The sequence below is a fragment of the Pan troglodytes genome, chromosome 23 (genome assembly GCF_028858775.2).
Source record: "Pan troglodytes isolate AG18354 chromosome 23, NHGRI_mPanTro3-v2.0_pri, whole genome shotgun sequence".
Lineage (NCBI taxonomy): Eukaryota > Metazoa > Chordata > Mammalia > Primates > Hominidae > Pan > Pan troglodytes.
The window spans coordinates 50,566,052-50,580,767 of NC_086016.1; the positions used below are offsets into that span (position 1 = coordinate 50,566,052).

A 14,716-nucleotide genomic window follows, 5' to 3' on the forward strand; every position below is an offset into this window, starting at 1 on the left:
CCTGCTATAACTTGGCTGGGTTCTGCCACCCTGGGGAAGGGGAGTGCCAGGATCTGTGAGCCTCAAGCAGGTGCCACCCAAGGGAGCTGCTCCGGAGGCTCTGGGTGGCCAGGCCCGTCGCTGGGCGGGAGGAGAGCCAGGCGCATGCTCAGTTTTGGGGCTGGCCCTCCCATCCCATTACGGGCACAACTTGGGCGGGCAGCCTGGAGGAGCAGGTGGGCTCGCTGAGTCTGGAGGAGGAGGGCTCCCCTTCAGCCCGGAAGAAGCGTGCCTCCCCATGGGGACTGCGCCTGCACGTGGCCAGCAGGCAGAGTCCACTCCTTGGTCAGCACTTCACAGCAAGTGCATTCCCAGCAGCTGAGGCTCCCATGCCGGCGTGCGCTGACCGCATTGTCAGTCCTCATGTTGTGCCTGCCCGTCCCAGGGCAAGGTGGCCTGAGTCCACTGCAAAGTCCTTGATTAATTCAGCAAACACACGCTGTGCCGAGCACTGGATGGCTCTTGGAGGTCCCCAAGTGACCATCGGACACTGCCCTATCCTCTTGGAGCTTGTGGGGGAAAGAATCCCCCTTCTCAAACGGGGTGTGTGGACGCCCCTGTTTTTCTCACCTGGCTGGGCAGCCCGCGGCTGTGGGATGAGAGATACGGATGATGTGGACTGCTGAGCAAGGGATGTGCATCCAGCGAGCTTTGGGGAATCCTAAAAGGATCAAGAGTGCGTGAGGGCGTGGCCTGGCGAGTCCTCCTCCTACTTCCCATCTGTGAGGGTCCGCAGGATGGGGGGCTCGCCTCCATTCCTCCAGGTGCCCAGCACTCATGTTCCACACTAAAATGCCCCTCTGCAGTTCTGGAAAGACTCACTAGGCCATCGGCTGTTTCAGGAGGGTTGATTCCCGAAGTCACCGGCTCTGGTCACTTCCAGGAGGCTCCACCCTCTCGTGCGGGGAGAACAATTGCGGATGGCCACAAGCTGTTACTACCGACTGCCTTGACTCCGTTCAGCAAGGATTGAAAATAGCCAGTTGGCCAGACTCAATCTTTGTCTTGTCTTAAAGGAGTTTGTTTTTCCAGACTCTGTCCAAGTCTGTTTTAATCCACCCAAAGAGGAGCTAAGTTTGATAAATAAAAGAAGATTAAAAATGGTAGAGAAAAATGTGTTTCCCCCCAGCTCCCAAGAGAGTACTGCCAAAATTGAAGTGTAGAAACAAAAATAGAAATGATCAAAACGTCTGATGGTATCTATATTTTCAAATGAAAAGGCAGAGGGAGTCTTTCAGCCCAACCACTTACGGGAAGATCCGGCGGGCCTGGGAGCTCACCTCGGCTCCCCTGCGCCTAGTGGGAGTCAGGACTGGACGCTCCTCTTCCTCTGCTGGTGGGCCTCACGCCGTGGATCGAGGGGGTCCCTGAGTTGTTCATGGGGGGGATTGTTGCTTTGGAACAATCAGGGGAGCTCTTGGGGCTTCAGGGGTCTCTTGGGATCCAGCCTTTCCCCAGGTGTTTGCATTCCTTTGTAGGAGGGGAAGTGAGGATACCTTTGTTTGTGATGTCACATCAGCCCCAAGCCTGGAGCCCCCATACTGGGTGAGAGATGGGGGAGATGGGCACCAGCCATGGTTGCTGGGCCAGAGCTGGAGCAGCCGGGAGACTCTTCACTGTGCAATAGTGACAGTAATGGGGAGAGCCGCTTGTGTTCAGGGGTGCTGCCTTATGTACCGGCCCTTGGTTCTCCACTTTAGGGACAGTATCTGATTTCATGGCAACCTCGTAAGCCAGTGACTCAGAGTGGGGTCCCAGTGGCATTGGCACAGCCTTGGGAGCGTGTTAGGAATGCCCATCTCTGGCCCCACTCAGACCTGCGGAGTCCGAGACTCTGGGGTGGGCCTCAGTGTCTCCGTCTCTCTCCAGAGGACTCTGAGTTTGACGACTGCTGCTGCATTTCACACGTGGAGAAGGTTGGAAATGTCACCATTAACTAGTGAGCCCAGCATCCCATGGCTAACCGGTGATAGCGCCAGAGTGGAAATAGGGTGGTCTTCACTGAGAACCTGCCCTCGAGCCCTGGCCCTGTCCTCCAGCCCCAGTCCTGCCCTGTTGTGTGATGTGTTCTTCCTGCCTGCATCTTCGGAGGTCCCAGGAGTGAGGAAGGTGACCCTGGGACCTCCCCCGAGTGAACATGGCAGCTAGTGCTGCAGGTGCACAGGCCCAGCTTCAGGTGCAGGAGGCCCGGCGGTGCCTGATGGGGATCTGGCCCCGTGGGGCTTTGTCCAGTTTCTTTGTGGCCAGCTGCACACATGTGGGTGTTGACACCCATTAGGATTACTCTTTCTCTTAAGTGAGTGTAGCGAGGAGGATGGCTGGAAATGCCATGTGCAGCTGCAGTCCCGAAGCTGCCCGCCTCTCTGGGTCATCATCTCCCTGCCCTCCTGCTCCCTCGCCCCACCGACTGTGGAGATGACTCGTCCTGCCATGCCTTTTAGCATGAGCTTGTGTTTCCAACCAGTATATATTTTTTGAGATTGGGTGCCTGTCTCTGGAACAAACCAGAAACTCGGGCCTCACAGTGCTGTTCGGGACCCTGGGTCAGCAGTGGTGGCTTTGACCGTGGGTCTGTGGGTCAGCTACAGTGGGGTCAGACTGGACCCCAGGTTCCAGGCTCCGGGGCAGGGGAGTGGACTGGGGGAGCTTTGCTGCTCTCGGCAGGCTGGGCTCCAGGTGGTGGGTTGGGTTCAGGGCTGCATTTCACAGGGGCAGGCCCAGCCTCAGAACCACATCACTGCCAGCCCCTCCAGGTCACGAAAATCCCACTGGCTAAAGCAGGCCACGTGGCCAAGCCCAGCATCAGTGCAGGTGAGAGCGTGCATGAGAGTTTTCCCAACAGTCGCCTAACAACCGAAGTCTCTTATCTCCTGGCCCCTTTAATCCAGTTCCCTATACTACCTGGCATACAGCAGGTGCTTATTAAGTGCTTGGCCCACTGCTGGACTAAAGTCATTTGGTTTCACTGAACTCATTGTCTTTCTGGGAATTATATCACAAGAAGCCTTCACACCCATGCTGGAAGAGCCTTTTGGCCAAAGAGAAGTTCTTTATAGCGATCAGATTGACCTAAAGAAGAGTTTTCCCACATAAAATGTGAATTCATTGGCATGAAATGACACAGTCAGTTTCATCATAAATTGTCTCCTTAGTAGAAATAGGAAGAGTAAACACATACCACACCTTTCTCAAATGGAATGAGCCTCGCTTCCAGCCAAAGGCAGGATTCATGATCCCATTTCTCTGCCTTGATTCTCTTTAGACAGTCACCAAAAAATTAATTGCCAAGTAGTCTGCAGTGTGTAGACACCGAGGGCTTCCAGCCCAGGCCTGATGTTGATACCTGCTCATGAGCATGTTTGAATTACCTGGACCATCAATAAATGCCCGGAACAATATGAGCTTCAGGGACATGGAATCCATTCGCCACCAGGCAGCTGGTGGTCAGCACTGCGCAGGGAGATGGGTGGCTAGTACCGGATCCGTGCTCTTCTGAAATTTGGTGCAGCAAATGATTCTGCATGCATTCCAGAAAGTGGCCCTAATTTGAATTTAAATCTTATTCATGGTATTCATGTGGTGGCATTTGGAGAAGGGGACACCATGGCAATACCAAGCAGGATGCAGGGACTCAGCAAAAGCAGGTGCAGGTGCCTCCCAAGGGACTACCTGCTCCTGTAAAACTGCAGTGGTCCCGCCTATCCTGCTTTTGGAGATGACTGCCCCTGATGGTGTGGCAGGGCCAGGGCCAGGCTTTGGGCTTCAGGACCAGGCAGTGCCAGGTTGGGCTTCATCTTCCATACCAACTGCTGTGTGGCCTGGGGTGGTTGTCAGAGCTGTGGCAACTGTGCACATTGAGGACAAGCATGGGCCCCTGCCCAGGTCTGAGGACTAAGTTTGGAGATGGATGAACAGGCAAAGTCCCCCGCTAGCAGTGCCAGACGCCCTCGGGAATTGGACTTGTGGTCCTGGGTGTTCATTGCCAGCTTGCTCTGCACCAGGCGAGGTCTGAATGATTTCCTTGCAATGATGCACTCATCCCTGAGGCCACCCTGTCAGGTACTGTCACATCCCTCTCCTTCTCAAAGAGAAACTGAGTCACAGAGTGTTTCAGTAACTGAGAACATTAAGTGACTCGTATGTGGCAAAGCTGGCCTGTATCAGAAGCTGGGAACTTTGGGGTATGCTGGGCATGGGTGTAGCAGCCTCTGTGTGTCCACCCGAGGTGGCCCTGCCCTGTTTCCACACACAGCCTACCTAGAGCTAGAGAAGGCTCCAGGAGTTGAGTGCTCGGCTCCAGGGCCTGGGCAGATGGCGCATCTGGCCGGGATAAGGTGTAGGCCTGGGAGAACAGGGTCAGTGCAGGCCACAGGTGAGGCCAGATGCAGACAGGGGCGCCATGAGAGGGCAAGGGCTTCCAGGCTGGCACATGGGCCTCTCATGCACCTTTCCCACAGACTGGTCGGAGGTGCCCAGCAGGACCCTGGATGGCTCTCTGGGAGTAAGCTAAGAGGTCACATCTGGATGGAACCAGATGTGAGGGCTTTGACCCCCACGGAGCCAGGTGCCCCTGGGAAATGCCGGCATTGTGTGAAGGAGTGTCTTGTATCAAAGCAGATATCCCCTACCCCCTACCCTCATCCCACAGTTCCTAGCAGGTTCCATTGCCTTCCGAACTTGATGCTGCTGGATCCTCCCAAGGTCTCTTTGCAGGTTGGAACCTGCGGCTCCGAGGTGAGGTGGCTTGCCTGGGACCACACAGTGCTTGGGTGTGGAGTCCAGACAAGGTACATCCTGATCCAGGGCCCCCTACTCTGATCCACGGGTGTCTGGGCTCCAGAAAGCTTTCTCTGACCTTCTTGTTCTTGGGAAAGAGCGGTGCCTCCAGGATTCAGGCCTGAGTCGTGCCCGGGACCACGTGGATCCCTTTCGTTCCTGTGTCACCGGGGGGTGAGGCAGACATTCCTGGTCCTGCTTGGGGCATCGTAAGATGGGCTGCTGTGGTGTCCCCTCCCCACCAGGGCTGCTCTGAGGGCCCTGGTCCTGATTTGGGCATCATAAGATGGGCTGCTGTGGTGTCCCCTCTCCCCCAGGACTGCTCTGAGGGCACCCCTGGGGAACATCATGCAAAGTCCTCCGTGCCCCTCTGGGGCATGGGGTGAGGTCCCTCCCTGTGGTGTCTCAGTGAGCAGGAGGCAGGCACAGCATGAATGTGGCCTCTGACAGCACAGCCACGCTGAAGACCCCTCAGCCTGGGCTCCCAGGGCCCCTGACCCTGACCTGGACAAGGCTGGGCCTGGAGCACCCTGGAAGGCAGGGAGCCCCCCAGGTCAGTGCGTCTGAGCTCGGGGAGGAAAACGCCAGCCGAGGGCTGGGCAGCTCGGCTCTGACCCAGACGCCTGGCACAGTCTTGGCAGGTGCCAGCCCCGTGTAGCCCCAGTATCAACAGCAGACCCGTATCCTCTCCTCTCACCTCCTGGGCAAGGCCACTGTCCATGAAAAGCTTGCAAGAACTGGAGGAGCTGCATGAGCAGGATGGGACCAGGTGATGGTGGCTCGCCGGTTTTCCAGGCACACACTAAGGGGCCCAGCCCATCAAGAATTCCGCTCCAGAACTCCTTGATATTTGGCTTAAAGTTCAGCTCTAAATATAGACCTGTTGGGGTCTGTCGCAAGTGTTTTCTTGAGGGGCCTGTGATGATGTGCATGGGGTCCTAAGGGGGGCAGGGTTCTGGCACCCACCCTTCTCGTGGTCTGCAGCAGTGATGGAAGCAGGTGCAGGAGGGGAGACGGGGCTAAGGAAACTCTGTGACAAGTGCTGCCCTCTCTCCCCTCCCCAAAGACCCTTCTCCAGGAGAGCCGCACCTCTGCCCCGCCCGCTCCCCTGGCTGGCCCAGGACCCACCTGCTGCCCCGCGCTTTTCCATGGCAAGTGTGGGTGTGGCCGCTGTTGGTAACAGAGGTGTGAGATCAAATGAATAGCCTCTGAGCCCCTGGTGGGAGTTGGGAGCCCTGTGGAAAACTGATTGAGAGCGCGGGCTCCTGTGGGAAGGCAGTGCTGGCCCCACGCCGTGCGATGGCCGTTAAGCTCTGACTGTCCTCCCGGCAGGAAGCGTCCTTCAGTGCTCCCTCTGCTGTGCTCTGTCACTGTGGCTGTGTGGCTGCAGCCTGTGCACTGTGAGCCTTCCTTGTGTGGGCTCCCGGGGACCACCAGAGAGCCCCTCCCAAGGAGTCACCAGTCACAGCGGACCTCACATGGCTCTTCTGCTGTGGAGAAGGGTCCACACTTGCCTCCTGTGGGCCAGCTGCCTTTGCTTGCTGGTGTCCTGGTGCCTGGCTGCTGTCACCCAGGAGTTGGACTCTGGGCAGGAAGGAGGGCTTCCTGGAGGCAGTGGCAGAAGTCTGATGGGCTGAAGCCCTCAGGAAACCTTCTCAGGGGGTCTTGTTTAGGAAACAAATCCCTCTGCTGATGTAGCTGCTGGCTGACTCTGTCAGCGCTGCCCGCTGTGGGAAGCCCTTATGAGCCTGTACATCCTCTCTTGGGGTCCTGCAGGCCACGAGATGGGCAGCCTGCTCTCCTTGGGTCAGGACATGGAGACTTCACAGCCCGGCGGAACCCACGCCCATGCCCAGCTCTGCCTAAATGGATCGATCACCTAGAACCCCCGTCGCAGGGCTCGGAGTTGCGGGCAGGGTGGGAGACCCCTTCCAGAGGGGCCCCTGTAGATTAGCTCAGCTTACTTGATTCATTGATTTTGTCAAGGGTCCGTTTATCATACTGACAACTGTAAAAACCTTAAATAAACATTTATCATCCTCCGAGGGGCCCAGCCAGGCTCCCAGGGAAGAGGAGGGGCAGCTGGGGTTGCACCTATATGGGGCTTCCAGGGCTCACCCCGAGGAAGGAGGCCCAGAGCCAGCCCTGGGTGCTGAGCCCCTGGTTTCCCACTGTTGTGACGGCCCTGTCTGCATTCCCTGCAGAATACCCCAGAGACTCAGACCTGGGGCTGATCTGAGGGGGGCTCGTCCCCAACCACCTGGTCACAGGCAGAGGTTGGTCTGCCTACTGCTCATTCATTCATTCATTCATTCATGCATCTTTCACCCCGAGAGCCCACCCCTCATCTCCCACCACCACACCCAGCACGGGCTCAGCTCAGGCCCTGCTGTTGCCTTCCTCTGGAAGCTTCCTCTCTAGACATCCTCCTGACTTGTGTGATCCCAGCTTCCCTCAGATGCCCAAATGCCGCCTCGTCAGGGGAGCCCTCCTGGACCACCTTGACTCCACAGGCCCCCCGCTCTGTGCCCCTCCTGCCTGGCTCACTGTGTCTCCGTGGAGGCCCCCATGCCCTGGCTCTGTGCGATGGACAGTGGTTCCTGTGCCCTCCATGTGCCCCCGCAGACACGGGTCAGTCTCAGCTCTGTTCCTGGCTGCATGCCCAGTACCCTGACCAAGGACAGATTGCCCGGAGGCGCCCGGGCCAGAGGGAATAGGATGGAGGGAGGGAAGCAGGATGCAGGCTTCCCTGGCCGCATGCACTGGACACCCAGGAGGAGGCTGGGGTCATGGGGAGAACTGCACCAGGGACAGGATGGTGGGAGAGGGTGAGGAGGCGTCCCAGGGATGAGTCCTGGGGCAGGGCTGGGAGGGGACAGATCACCAGGCACCACTGTCCTTGACTCTGTCCCCCACCCGGGGCCCAGACAGTGTTCTGGAAGGTTCCTACAGTGTCTCTGAGCATACCTCCATGCTCACCGTGGTGCAGGCCCGTCTGCCTCCCACGGCTCTCTCTCCGGGCTGGTGGTGCCCTCCCTGTCTGCCTGACCTGGGGCGCAGCCCTGGCATGCCCGGGTCCTCGTCTGTTCAGCCTGTGACCTCTTTTTGCTGGGAGGGCTTGTCAAGGCCCCTGGAATCCAACCGAGAACTTGACAGTGGAGGCTGTTTGATGCTCATTAGGTGATCACCGTCCACCTGCCCAGCTCTTGGCCTCCGTCCTGGCCAAGCGTGGACACTGTGCTTGTCCAGGCCACTGAATGGGAGCATCAAAGAAGATACGGAAATTCCCCCAAAGCGACAAATGAGGTACAAACCACAGGCTTCCTTTTTATCTCGCTCCCGCTTCCAGAACCCAGGTCCTCGGGCGGCAGCTCAGAAGAGCTCAGCTCCCGCCTGGGCTCAGGGAAGAGATGAGGCTGTGGAGAGCCTTTGAAAGGTCGGGAGGAAGAGGCTGGAGACTTTCTGAAAGGGCTCCCGGCAAAAATGTCCCCAGGGAAATGCTCCCGGGTGTCTGGGCTGCGGCTTTGAAGGTGCAGAAGTTTGATGGGCTAGTTTAGGCCGTCATTTTTTTTCCATTAATAAAAATTAGGATAGGAAAGAAATTATCATAATCCAACGTTGACAATGAAGTTTTCCCATTTACTTCTCTTTCTGTAAGGGTTTTTTAAAAATCAAAATGATTTACGATTAATACAGTGCATATTAAAACTTTTAACCTGGTACCTTCATAAAGTAAAAAAATGTTCCCAACATATTACATTTTTAATCACATGAGTTAATTACTCTTTAGGGAGGCTTTGGAAATTCTGGAAAGGAGGGTATTATGGATTTCAAAGAATGAGACTGAAACTGTCATTTTAATGAGAATGCAAATGAGATTGCTGAGGTTCAGCGGAGGTCACAGCAGCTTCATCATCAGGTTATTACAGCCATTTATTGCCAGTAACAAATGAATATTAAAAGCTATTGTTTTAACAGATTAGACCTCCAAATTATTATTATTTCAAAATTTCCCGGGTGTCTGGAATATAATTTAAAAATTATGAAATGCTAAGATTCTCTGCAGACCTATAATCCTCTCAAGAGCCTGCTGGTTTCTACAAAGATGTGGGTCTCTCTTTCCCCGAGTGTCAGAGCTTGCAGGAGTGTCTCTGCAGAGACAGTGGGACACTCGTGGTCAGGTGCTTCCTCTCCCCATAGTGGTCCTGAGAGGGGGTCCTACAAGCCTCTTCAAGCTGTGTTCTCGGGAGTCTCTGGGCGGGGGCCCAGGGTGGCAATGTAGCCCCTGAGGCTGGGGCTCTGAGATCTCCGATGGTGGAGGCAAGAGAAGGCTGTTCCGTGGCTGTCATGGCAGCAGGAGGTCAGACGACTCCCACTGCAGGGCCACCCAGTCCTGGACACCTGTCCCTGCCCCACCCACCACTGTCTCTTAGCAAACAGCCCGGGGCCTGGCACACAGGGGCTCCGTGGATGCCGAGTGAAGGGAGGGAGGATGGATGAATGAATGAAGGAATGAATGGATACTGGCTGGTGGCATGGGGCTGGCGGTGGGCTCAGCGCTCTTCCTAAGCGGCACGACCGGCTTCCCAGGCGCCTGGGCATTCTCCTCCCTCCTCCCTTTCGCTCTCAGAGCAATCCCCTGTCTCACCAGCAGAGCAAGCGGAGCTCAGCCCTGGTGCTCAGGCCGTGTCCTGCGAGGGATTGCCGGGGAGGGCGGCTGCTCCCTGATGGAGGACGTGGGCTCCCAGCTCATTCCTGTGGCTTTTCCTGACTCTCACTCTGACAACGTAGGTGTCCAAGCGTGTCTGTGTCTTCAGAGGTGCAGATCTTTATGGGAAGAGGGAGAGAGGGAGACAATGCAAAAACAACAACAAAAATCCGCAAACTGAACACGGAGAAGCTGCTGGAAGTGGCCTGGGGTGCACCCCCACGCCATGGGCACCCCGTGGTCTGTGGCCTCCTGCAGCCAGGTGACCCCGTCATCAGCAAGGCCCAGGGAAGAGGGGACCTTGTCCAATCCCCTGAGACAGGAGCCCAGGAAGCTGGTCCAGGAGACCTACCCGAGGGCATCGGGCAAGATACGGGCGTGGGGATGGGGGCGCTGTGGCCGCTGGCTGGAGGCTGCCGAGCCATCTCTCAAGGAACAACTGCTTCAAGCACACAGACCTGGGAGGGGCTGGGCCTGGCCTTGGGTGGTGCTTGTGAGGGGTGGAGGCCCTGCCACCTGCTCCCCGGCCCCAGCCAGGGCCCTCTTCTTGTTCTAGCTCCCTCCCTGGAGGTGTCCTGTCCTGTGGGCAGAGTCTTCTGATGACTGTGGGATGCATGGACCAGGCTAAGACCCTAAACGCTGAACCCCACTCCGGGAGGGGGATAGTAGGGATTGGTGGTCTCACCAAACTCCTGGGCCACTGATGGGAGGTGATGTCACCAGAGACCAATGGCACAGAGGGCATCACAGGCAGAGGAGAAGAATTTGTCCTGGGGAGGCTCCCAGGGGACTGTGAGAAGAGGCGGGTCCCTCAGAGCAAGTGCTCACTGGCCCTGCATCCCCAGACCCCCCTGTGGCCAGCCCCTCCTGCAGAGCAGCCCCTCTGGGGTTTGCCAAGCTCCAGGGACCTAGTGAGGTGGTGGCTGCATCTCCATCCTGCGCACCACAGGGAGAAGCAATTAAATGTAATAGATGCAGAGGCTCCCCGAATTACATTATTTAGGAGCTGCAGCTTACACACATATGCACGCGTGCTAAGCTGCACATAATTAATAGATTTATTTAAATCAGCCTGTGCCATCTGTATTCATCTGGAAGAGATGCTTCTTGGCAGGCCCATGTTGGAAGACCTTTGATTTTTGAAAGGAAAGTGGGGTGTCCCGAAGAGGCGCTGGGGCAGCAGGGGATTCGTGTCCCTGGGGGCTCTGGTCTGCAGGGCACACATCACACAGGTGTGGCGGGGCAGTGACTGCAGCAGACAAGGCCAGGTGGTTCCTGCAGTCAGACCCGAGAGGGATTGAGGCAGACAGGGATGTGGGGTCCCCTCGAGGCTGTTCTCAGGGACACCCCCCTAGGCAGGGTCCCACCTGATCACGGCCTTGCTCGGGGCCCAACCTCCACAGCCCCTGAGGCCCCATGCTCACTTCCCTTGGGGGCACTGTCCAGCTCCGGGGATGCAGACCCAGGCACCCTGCCGTCCACAGTGGTGTCCTCATGCACTCACTGGGCACAGACCCGCCTGCTTGGTCCTGGGAGGAAAAGCAGATGACACTCATGAGAGTTAACCCTCCCAAAGGAGAAGGCTGCAGCCGGGCCTGGCGTGGTCACCAGGGGCACCCACCATTGGGAGGCCCGCAGGGAGCGGGGAGAGTGCCCAGGTCTGGGGTTCAGGGCCGGCAGCAGTAACGGCATCAGAGCTGTGCTAGGGTCTGAATTGTGTCTCCCCAAAATCCGTATGTTGATGTCCTAACCCCAGCTCCTCAGAACATGACCGTACTTGGAGACAGGTTCTTTAAAGAGGTGATTAAGGTTAAATGGGGTCGTAAGGGTGGGGCCCTGATCCAGTATAACTGGTGTCCTTATAGCGAGAGATGAGGACAAGGACAGGCACAGAGGGGCCACCCGGTGAGGACACAGAGAGAAGACGGCGTCCACAGGCTGAGGAGGGCGGCGCCGGGAGGAAGCAGCTCTGCCCACACCCTGACCCTGGACTCCCGGCCTCCAGGGCTGCGAGGACATGAGTTTCTGCCCTGAGCGATGCTGGAGACAGGGCTGATGGGGACGCACCTGTGCCGTTCTGTTCTGGCCACCCTAGGACACCAGTCCCAGGTGGTGGTTAGATTAGAGGTGACCACGGCGGCTCCTTGCAGGAGGCTGAGTGGGAGCCTGGTCTCGCCCAAGCATTGCAGGCACTCCACTGAAAGCTGGTAGCTAAGGCCTCCCTGAAGATGCCAGGCCACAGGCCACCGAGCACCACGGCCACTCGCAGGCGGGAGGGCACCTCCAGACTCTCGGCAGAGGTCCAGCCCCCACAGCACCCCTTCCTGACCTGCCCTTAGCAGGCGGTGATGGGCGATCATTGTTCAGGGAGGGCTCTGGCCATGCCTAGAGCTCCCTCCCCGAGGTCAGCTCCCCTAGAATCCACTGGAAGGCAATGTCCCCTGAAAATGGGTCCCAGGACCCCTGTCCCTTGAGATCACAATGAGGACACAACTGGAGGATGTGTCTAAGCCAGGGCAGGTGGGACCTTTCCCATGAGACAACTCGGTGGAGACAGATTGGAGCCACGGAGCCCGCTCAGGCAGAGGCCCCAGTCTGAGGGGGGAGTGGTCTTGTTTCCCTCCCCTGTTTCCTTTAGATTCTGCACCTCACCAAGATCAGCACAACCTCCAGGGAACAGGGAAGGTGATGGGGACTCCCAGATGGACAGCAAGCCGGGCCTGTGCCAGTTCATTCTTATTCAGTGCCACCGTCGCAACATCCCAATCTAGTCATTATTGCGTCTTCGCTCTCCGTGGCTGCATTATAACTGGAGCTTATGTTCAATTTGCTGGGAGCCGGCAAATCATCGTCTGCTTTTCCTCGGCACACACTCATTTGCTGTTGGCCCTAGGTGTTTCTTAAAGTCCAGCATTTTACACATAGACAAATTAAATCTTGTTTTTGAATGCGTCCCTCCCTGGAACTGACATAATGCTCTTTAATGTCTGTCGCACCTCTTGGGTTCTTGGGGCTCATAATCATTTGCATTTTCAAGCAGCAGATTCCTTACAGGGACGTATCCTCAAAGCCAATAATGAAGTGATGAAGGAGAGTTGGGCTCCTGTGGGTGTTCGCCACGGCCTCTCTCCCGCCATCCATGTGAGCGTGGCCTCAGGAGCCATGGTCTGTGGAGAGGTCTCTTCGTTGCTGTGGAATATTCATTTGGCCAACCAGGAACACCTCCACAGTATCTTCCAGGCGTGGCCACTGGGAGACTCGAATGCGGAGACGTGGTCCAGGGGCTGTAGACCAGCGAGGTCCAGTCAGGTTCAAGGGCCAGGATGGGGAGGGGCGTGACGCGAGTGTGTGCCACAGAGGGCTGGTGGTTCACGAGGTCAGGAGGATACCCTGGGTGCCCACGTGTGCCAGGTGCCTGGGCGAACGGCGGGCCCACCTCCTGGGCTTCACTCGCCTCCGCCAGCTGCCAGGGAGTGAGAGAACAGGAGCACGGCGGGAAATTCACAATAAGCAGGTGCCAGGCCTGAACCGTGTCCCCCACATTCAAATGGCCTAGCCCCAGGGCGATGGCATTTGGAGGTGACAAGGTCATACAGGGGCCCTTATACTGGGGTCAGGCCCTTAGGAAAGAGGCGTGAGGGAGGCGCCCCCTCCCTCTCACTGCTACATGAGGGACATAGTGCCGAGGGACCCAAGGAGGGAGCCCATACCAGGAACCCAGTTGGGCTGCCCTTGACCTTGTTGAGGGCGCCCGGGCCATGGTGTTTTGTGGTGGCGGCCGGAGCTGACCCCAGTGGTGGACGCTCCTCCTGGGCCACTGGGCTGCCCCGCAGCAGATTTTGGGACCCATGGCGGTCGGGGCTGCTTGGGAAGTGGGCCCCATGGTGGAGGGACGGCTCAGACTCTGACCCCTCAGCCATCACTGCTCTGTGCTCTTTCTAGTCTGGAGGTGGCCTTGCTCTCGGGAGCAGGCACTGAGGTCCCAGCTAGAGCCCCTCCCTGAGATGAGCCGGGTAACCTGACAACCCACACTGCGGGGTCCCCTGCCCCACAACCCCTCCTCTGACCCTGGTGGTCCTGGAGCTCTGCTCTGAGAGGCGACATGGCTGATGGAGGAAGGTGGGCCCCTTCCCCCCTGGTCTCCACGTCCCCAAGGCTTCTGCCTGTCACTGCAGCCGTCACCGAGAGGGCTTTTCTGGGGCAGTCAAGCCTTGAAAGTGGGAGAATCAGCGAGACCTAGAGGGGATATGGGGTTTGGCTGAGCCTTGAGGAGGAGGAAGGAAGCCAGGAAGGGGCGTGTGGGATGAGGGCACAGCCCGAGCCAGGCAGGAGGGGCGGCGGGGCCTGCCTTTGGGGAGCAGAGGGGACAAACCCAGAAGCGGAGCGCAGCGGGGATGGAGGAAGGGATGCGGGGGCCGCGCCACAGGCCCGGGTCTTCATCCTCATCCTCATTACAACCATCGCCAGAGATGCGGTCGCCGTGCACTGAATCTTTGCAGGGGCCGCCGTAGAGACGTTTCTGTCTCAGCCTGGCACGGGAGGACCTGAGGCCAGAATGCAGGGGTCCAGACTCCCGTGGGTGTGAGGGTCTGGGCAGGAGTGACTGCAGGGTCTTCTTTCTATGCACACGCCGGCCATCCTCCATCAGGCAGCTGCCCTGGCCACCGATGCCTTCACAGCGTAGGATTTGGGGACCTCCACGTGCTGTCCCATGGGAAAGCCAAGTCCTTGTAGGGGAGGAGCGTCACCGCTCTCAGCAGGGGGCCGTTTCTCTAATGGGAGCCTTTCAGTTTCTGGGCGGGGGTGTGATGTGGCTCAGGTGTCTGTCCCTGTCGTGCGCCCAGGCTGGTGCCGTCAGGCTCCCGGCATTGGTGCACCCCGGCCTTGGTGTGGCCACTGCATTGGTGTGGCCCTGGCATTCATATGGCCCCAGCAGGCCCCCCAGCATTTCCATTCTCGGCCTCCAATCCCTGGAGACCACACGTGGGATGCCAGGAGCACCAAGGTGCAGGTAGGCCATCAGGGCCTGGGGCCAGCCCGGGCAAGGACAGTGCCAGCAGGCGCCCCCAGTGTGAACTAATGTGAGGTGCTTTCATGCTGCAGAAGGCACCTGGGTCCTGACACTCACACTGGGCCATGAAAAACGTTGTCTTTTGTTATTATTATTATTATTATTATTTTGAGATGGAGTTT

At 57.8% G+C, this 14,716-nt stretch overlaps 1 protein-coding gene and 1 long non-coding RNA gene across 3 annotated transcripts in view; one reads left to right on the forward strand and one right to left on the reverse strand.

Moving 5' to 3' along the window:
- The window catches only part of TAFA5 (TAFA chemokine like family member 5), a 267,603-nt gene that overhangs the window by 57,306 nt on the left and 195,581 nt on the right, over positions 1-14,716 (forward strand). The gene's annotated exons all lie outside the window — the stretch shown is intronic.
- On the reverse strand, positions 572-1,550 carry LOC129138494 (uncharacterized). The gene is made up of 3 exons (XR_008541802.1): positions 1,320-1,550; positions 862-1,109; positions 572-700 (listed from the first exon to the last, which is right to left on the reverse strand). It is a non-coding gene; the product is annotated as an uncharacterized LOC129138494 (long non-coding RNA).